Raw genomic sequence first — 7,685 nt, 5'->3', positions numbered from 1 at the left:
CAAATAGTATCTGCATGTCATCAATGGTTAATTCCTTCTCTTCGTCTTTATAGCTTCTATGAGTGAGTTCTTAGTTTCTAATATAATACACACATTTATCTACTACTTTCCATGTGGGAACAAGTTTTTGTCATGGGCTTTTTGGAAAGGTTTATTACGGTATCAGCATACATATTTCAGAATTCATTATCTATCATATCAAATATTGACTATGTTGAACCAGTCAGTCACCAAATTATAACTGCCCATTCAATCCACTCATAATACCTCACAACAACAATCCTTGATCACTCTCTCTCTCTTCCCCCACCCCTCTCCCCCCAACGATGTGCAAGGAGACCACAGATCGGAGAGCATGTTAGAAGGGATGCCGTTTGGTGAATTAATATCATTAATTTGAAGTAAATTCTTGGGCCATAGTTGGGTGACTGAAACGCCCCAAGAACACACACACAGGCGCACGCGAAAAGTTGATTACTTTACATCTCAAGTAATTTGGCCACTTTTTTTCACCACACAGCCTATATAGTGAAATCTAATCAAATAAAAACAAATTGAGGCCAAATCATTCCACAGTACCCTATGCATATCATAAACTACACCACATTGGTTTCTTGGGATAAAGGCCTGTTTGAGGTCTCGTCTTGAAGGGAAGATGATAGAACATATTTAGACAACTGCATTTGCACTTTGAAAAATATTTCGGATTGAAGAAACAAAAATCAAGGATGACACTAACCATGTTAGACAACTGGTCCCTTATGGAGTACTTGGAACTCAGCATTGTCTCTCAAATATCTTTAGCTCATTGGAACTTCACATCCAATTCTCCTGAATGAGATTGTGCATCATTTTGAAGCTATAAAATGAGTAGTTACAGTCAATAGGCAGATAATCACACAGACCATTGAGCATTTTTTTTTCTTACATGTAAGGTGGTGACAAATATTTAGATGCTTACTAGGTCAATTTTTTCAGCAGATTTTGTCCTCTCAATGAAATTTCCAAGTTAAGAGGTTATTGAGACATTATCCTCTAGTATAAAGCAAGCTTAACCATTGTTATACATCTTAAAAATCTCCACACGCTTGTAAAGATGATACTTTTCAACATATAACTCATATACTTACAAATCTCCTCACGCTTGAGAAAATTCTATTGTCATCAATACAAAATGAAGTAGCACACATATTTTTAGACACATTGAACACCTAAAACTAATTGCGCACTGACTACAGTCCAAAGATTTGAAGAGGGAAAAAAATAAACAAGGTTGCAGACTGCTTATAAACTTGTCAAAATCTACCCTACACCATTACAACAAATGTCTTAACCTGCTTGGTACACCCTTATTAGAAGCTGGATTTCCATAAATCAAGCAAAAATCATTATAATTTGGTTTCTGGATATTTCAACATATAGAAACTGTTAGCCACTAATAATTGAAACTAACAAATAAGACTACAATAAGTTGACAACACACCTTTGTATAAGCATCCCAATCATCATTGTAAGCTGAGATCATTTGCCATGTTCGATCCCATGAAAACCCTCTCTGTTAAAGAAGAGTTATTCATATCATTGTACTAAACTTCTAGAATGAATCTTGAGAAGATTTTTGTCATATTGCAATGCAAATCTTTCATTGAACGACAGTTTATACCTGCTTGATTGTTGAAACTGTAATCTTTCTTCTTCTCCTCAATGCATTTCCCAAGCATTAAATCACTGAGATATTTGTCCATTAAAAGCTTGGGTAGCACTCTCCTTTTTAAATAAGAAAAATGTATTTCAGAGATGATAGATTTAATTCGGCAACTGATACCTCTTCTTTTACTAAATAAATGCTGAGGTGTGTATAAAAAAAATGATGGGGTAGCATTCTCCTTTAGCTAGGGTTACATGGATCAACATTGTCTACCCTAGTCAAAAACCATGTAAACTATTTGGATTGATAATTATATGGGTTCTGATGAATTAGACCATGGATAGAAATGACATAAAGGAGACTTGATATTGTAAGATAAGAATAGCAGAATGAAAAGAAGGCAATATTAGTAGGCGATGACATTCTTAAATGATTTGGGAAGATTGTCTTCACCATCAAGATCTGCATTGCATGCTTTACATACTGAAACACTGTACTTTTGTTAGAAACCTCTGCACCATGTATAAAGCATAATTTTTGACGTCCAATTTGTTCTTAGACATTTACTATCAGCAAAGAAGCAACCCTCCTATTCTTTACCTACTGGAATAATAGAATAGATTCATGGGGGTAGCTATTGATTGAATCAAACATTTCAGAGTTTTATACATCAACTATGCAAGAAGCATACACTATACTCGAAATCATTGACAAACAGTAATTGATCTAATTGCTATGATTTGGGTGCATAAACAATATAGCCAGTAATTCTCATTATCTCATTAGAAAATATAAAGGAATTAATAACACGACCGTTATATGGTATGCCTATCTCTATAATTAAACATGTTTGATAGAATTAATTTTTTATGATGTATAAGGACGTACTAGCTAGACACCAGAAAGGAGTCATAATAATTGAGGGGTTTGGTTGCTTATGACTTTATGTCGTTTTATGCTTGATCTCTAGAATAATAATCATAATAATAATAACTGAATAAAGAATTATCTTTGTAAGCAAATTAATCAATACCCAAAATAGGCTCAATATAAGCAAAATACCAATAGCATACATTTCGACTCTAATTATACTTGCAACATTTATGCAAATGCAAGACATGATATAAAGAAGTAAATTTTCAGTCCTTGAATCATATGATATAAAAACACACCAATACATACAAACTAGTATGTAACTCATGCTACCGCATGGGAATGGATATATTATTAATCATAAGTTTATTCATATTTAAAAGACTCAGTTAAGTCTAAATTCATATTATTAACCATAAAATTTTATTAACAAAACTAAACAGTATATATATATATATATATATATATATGTATAAAAGAAAGCGAGTTGAACCACAATAGATTGATATAGTATACAAGTTATAGTTGTAGTCATGTGTATATTGAAAGGGTAATTAAAGGGTAATTAAGCCCATACAATTAATTAGTTCTTAAGTAAATAAAACTTTAGAGACATTTGGCACAACAATCAAACTTAAGTAAAAAAATGTTCAAAAGTAGCACAACTATATGCCAAAATAGAGTAATATGAAACTAAATTGGCAGCCATGAAGCTACTAAGAGAGAGGTGTTTGCCATAAAAGAGACTAATTAATAGGTTTAAGAATTCACAAGGTTGACATTAGATATTCTTCCCATGTGCTAAATATTATTTTCAGTAAGGTCCCACCAAATAGGTTGAAAGCCATCTTCGTGCAAGATTGATATCTGCAAGAGAAGTCAATCATCAAGCAAGGACCAAAGGATTTCAAAAAATGTTAATATTGACTCAATGTATGCGCATACACACAAACCCATCACTATATCAATTAAGGGAATCAAAACTAAATGGAAATATTACACAGAAAGATGAATCTTGGTGACAATGTTTATCCAAAAGATCCATTCACGCTTTTGAATATTCAATCTCTATTGGTGATTGAAATTTTCGTAGCTTAAAAAATTTTAAATTAAAAAAAAAAAAAAAAAACCCTCAGAGTTGTACTCATTTTGTAGTTTTACGATATGTCATTTTGTAACATGATGGGCATTTGTATAAAGAAAAAACCTCTGAAGTTGCATGGCTGATAAAAGAAATTCTCTCCAATCTCTTTTTATAGAGAGCTGGATTTGTGCGTGTTTTAATTCATCCTTCATAGTTGCATTATTACGAAACAAGTCCAATGGATTTAGATTAGTACTACCGATTCCCAAAGCATAAGTGTTTAATGTGTTATTAATTTCATCTAATCTCATTACCAAGACCAATGAATTTTAATTGGAATTCAATTTTTCCAAGTGGTGCATCTCTTGCAATATTCTTTCATTTTTTATTTTTAATTAACTTTTTGAAATTTATTTTCAATTCCCATGGCCATTTTCCATATTCAGCTTCCTGTTATAGTTCCCTAGGCACTTTGAAGTTTGAACCAAGAGAACAATGAACTTACGTAAAAATAAATAAAAATAATGAATCAGAGTAATGGTTCTCTCGAAAACAATCCCAAATCATATTATATTCTTTTGATTATTTTCTTTGTACACGTGTATAGTAAAATTGGACTCCAATTTCATATTCTAATTGAACAATTGGAATGACACATGGCACAAAATTAAAACTCTAATTTGGAATTCTATTTGAGTTTCTCTCTGCTTCACCTATTATTATATATATAGATTAGTGTAATGACTTGACCTTTGCACTGCTATCTCCTACCTCTCTTGAACCCCTTTCCCTCCTCTACAACTACACCATTTAATCTTATAAATCTAAAACTTCAGAAAAAGTTTAAAATCATTTTATGAAGTCCTTAGAAAACTCTATGCATTTGTACAAGTACCATCTGTTAACAAGAACGTTGCACCTGTTAATTTGTAAAAAAAAAAAAAAAAAAAAAAAAAAACTTACTTCAAGTCCTCAGCCTTCCAAGGAAAAGGACTTTCGCATTTAAAGGCAAGAGTGAGAAGATCATATAAATGCCTATAAAAGAAAACATCGAGCAGCAGGTTAGCATAAGAAAAAAGAATTTACATCAAAACAGAGGAAACAAAATTATATACTAAACAAATCGTTAGTTTGGAGACTGCAAAGTTTGAATACAAAAGAAAGGGTGCAACCATGAGTTATAAGGAAAAAATCTTCAGCTGAAATGTATTAAAAACATGTCCAACTAGCAAAAAAAGTTGATCCATACATAAGATTTCTCACTACATAGAAGCATCATTGCAAGCTTATTCAAATATCCAAGTGGAGCCAACTACATTTCTGTAAGTACAACCAAGATAAAATAACTACTGGTTCATTTCACACAAACAACTGGAGGGAAATCAGCATTGAGAAATGGCTTTCTACCATGCAAAGGTCTAGGTAGGTGATCATAGCATTAAGTTCTCAATTGCCCAAGCTCATTCAAACCCATCTTTTATCACAATCATCCAATTCAACTGCATTTAAGACAATTATAATCATGAACTATTCAAGTAAAATAAAAACGATTATTTTTCTATTTTTTGAAGGGAACAAAATCTATTCCTGAGATTTTAAGTCACTCCTAGTTAAATACTTTGTAGTTAGTTCTGCCAAATCTTGCAGACCTGACCACTTTGTAAAATTGTTTTAACTCAAACAACTTTCAATGCATTATGTTTGAACAGTCTTTTAGCTGAAAATCAATGGCACCATGACAATTCCATCAATCAAACCTTAACTTTCCAACAACATTCACTCAAGCTATCTATTTTAGAACTAATACCACTATACCAGTGAGCCCCTTTAACAACCATAACAACTACGCTCAACTAATGAACAACAATTCTACTCAGTACAAGTAATCTCTTGACTATGGCCAATGAGATGGTTCTTTGTGAGTCTTAAAAAGCATAGGCCTTTTGACTTTACTGGTCCCTTAACTAGATAAATTTAATGATTTTTTCTCAAGTAATTTTGAAAACTCTTGTAACCATTACAAGAAATTGAATTCAACAATAAATCGAATGACCATCAATTCTGCTTTTTCTTTGCATTAATGTCCTCTCAAATTGAATTAGTTTCTGTACATATAAGCCTTTGAATTTAGAGAGAGAATGGGAAGTGACAAATACCAGCAAAGATGCAAATCAAACAAAGCTAAAGAGGGAAACATACTCCGACATTCAACAATGTAAAGAAATCGAATGGAGATGATGCAGAGGAAAACAGTTTCAACTTTCAATTGAATAATAGTACCTGGATATATTTTTTCAAAATTTGATTAAGAGATTCTCAGTTTCTTTAATGTTGGCTATCGATTGAAGATGGTGTCATCCTTTATGGAGGGAAGGCCCATTGAAGAAAAACAAAAACCAAACCCAAATTTACTATATCAATTGGAAGCTTAGAATCAGCTGTCAAAGAAAGACAGCTGGTGTCATCAGTGATTAGAGGAGGTTGAGGTTCTCTTGTGTCTATGTCCATCGGAAGTGGAGAAAGGAGGTGATGTCTGAAAAATCACCAATGAACCACACGTTGCTTACACGCTCAAAGAGTTACTTACACAACAAGAAAAAGAAAACCTACAGAGAGCACTGGTGTGATGCCGGCCAAATACCCTCCGAAGGTCAAGTTAGAATCTTTTACAACTCTAGAGTGCTAGAGAGGGTCAATTATGCATACCTTGATTTGCGAGGATATTGGGGTTTTTATAGTAGTCAAAATTTGACATCTTTTCTGTGGAATCGAAGTCTTTTCCTTGTAGGAATCTTCTTCAGAAATCCTAAACGTGATGGACAAATCTTTTCCTTAAAGAAAAGATTTCCATTAATGCACGCAGCTTCTAGAAACCCGATTGCGCTAGGATTCTATTTACCCTAGGATTCTGTGATGTGCGTCGCAAATATTCCCATATAGGGATTTTGTCTAACACGTGGCCAACAAATATTTTTAGGTTGTGGCTGTTTATGATGAATCCGTCCTCACTAGGTCTTACACATGATGGGCACGTCCATCAATTCTTTCTTGGATCCGTCAAATTATTCTCTCCTCTTCAGTTGCCCCCTCACCCCATAGGTTCGTCATCAATGAGCGAACAGACACGTGGGGTGACTACTCAAACAGTGGGATGACGGTTCAAAAATTGGGGTGACGATTCAAACTTCATGATCTACGCATAGACTGTCTGGAATGCATTTATTACCCATATCACCTGTCGCACTCCTATAGGCTGTTGTATTGAATCGAAGCGTCGCTTCGTCTTCCGTGCACTTCTTCTATAAATATCTCTCCCCTCCCTTCTTATTTCTCTACTTTCAGCAAAAACATATTGTTAGAGTGCAACCATCACCTTTGTTAGAGACCGATCCGTTCAGTCCTAGCATCCATCGCCCAGACCTTAATCCATTCAGTCTTAAACTTGGTAAGTAATTTCTTCTCCATCTTCTCTTTAATTTTTCTACATCCTGGCATTCTCTATTTTTCTTTAGACTTTATGTCCCCGTCACCTTTTCCAAAACCTGTCAGAGTCTTAGGTTTTGTTGTTACATGTAGGTAATGTCTAGTGCGTCGAGTAACCAATCAGTCATCCGTGAAGGGGCAGACTATGAAGAGGTATACCCATCAGGTCAAAAAGACCAAGACGGCCTAAGCAAAGAGAGGAGTCTATCTACATCTTTCCCGTCCTTAAAAAATGAGGACATGGAGATGGTCAAGCTAGATGAGGGTTCTGATGACGGTGAAGATCAAAGAATCAAGTCCATCGTGGGTGATGATGGACTTAGGGAGTTCATCATGTTACCAGAGTGGACAGTGAACGCTTTTACATCCACCATCAAGGAGTCACATTTCAACACTCTTAGGGCTAACTACCAAATCTCAGACCACATTCCAATCCGTCTACCCTACAAGTCAGAAAAGTGTTATTATAAAGGGGTAGACGGTGCTGGAGTGTACGAACAGGTGCTTAAGGTAGGCCTTAGGTTTCCCCTAAGCTCCCTACACCGTGAACTCCTCAAGTACCTGGGATTATCCGTCAGCCAAATATCCCCAAATGCC

At 34.5% G+C, this 7,685-nt stretch overlaps 1 long non-coding RNA gene across 1 annotated transcript; it reads right to left on the bottom strand.

Annotated features, from left to right (window-relative positions):
• Nucleotides 1-742: 742 nt before the first annotated feature.
• LOC111986996 (uncharacterized) lies at nt 743-1,733 on the bottom strand. Its single transcript, XR_002880239.2, has 3 exons — nt 1,664-1,733; nt 1,484-1,555; nt 743-859 (listed from the first exon to the last, which is right to left on the bottom strand). It is a non-coding gene; the product is annotated as an uncharacterized LOC111986996 (long non-coding RNA).
• Nucleotides 1,734-7,685: the final 5,952 nt, after the last annotated feature.

The sequence above is a fragment of the Quercus suber genome, unplaced genomic scaffold (assembly GCF_002906115.3).
Source record: "Quercus suber isolate HL8 unplaced genomic scaffold, Cork oak 2.0 scaffold_3B, whole genome shotgun sequence".
Classification (NCBI taxonomy): domain Eukaryota; kingdom Viridiplantae; phylum Streptophyta; class Magnoliopsida; order Fagales; family Fagaceae; genus Quercus; species Quercus suber.
This window is presented reverse-complemented; position numbering and strand designations above follow the sequence as displayed.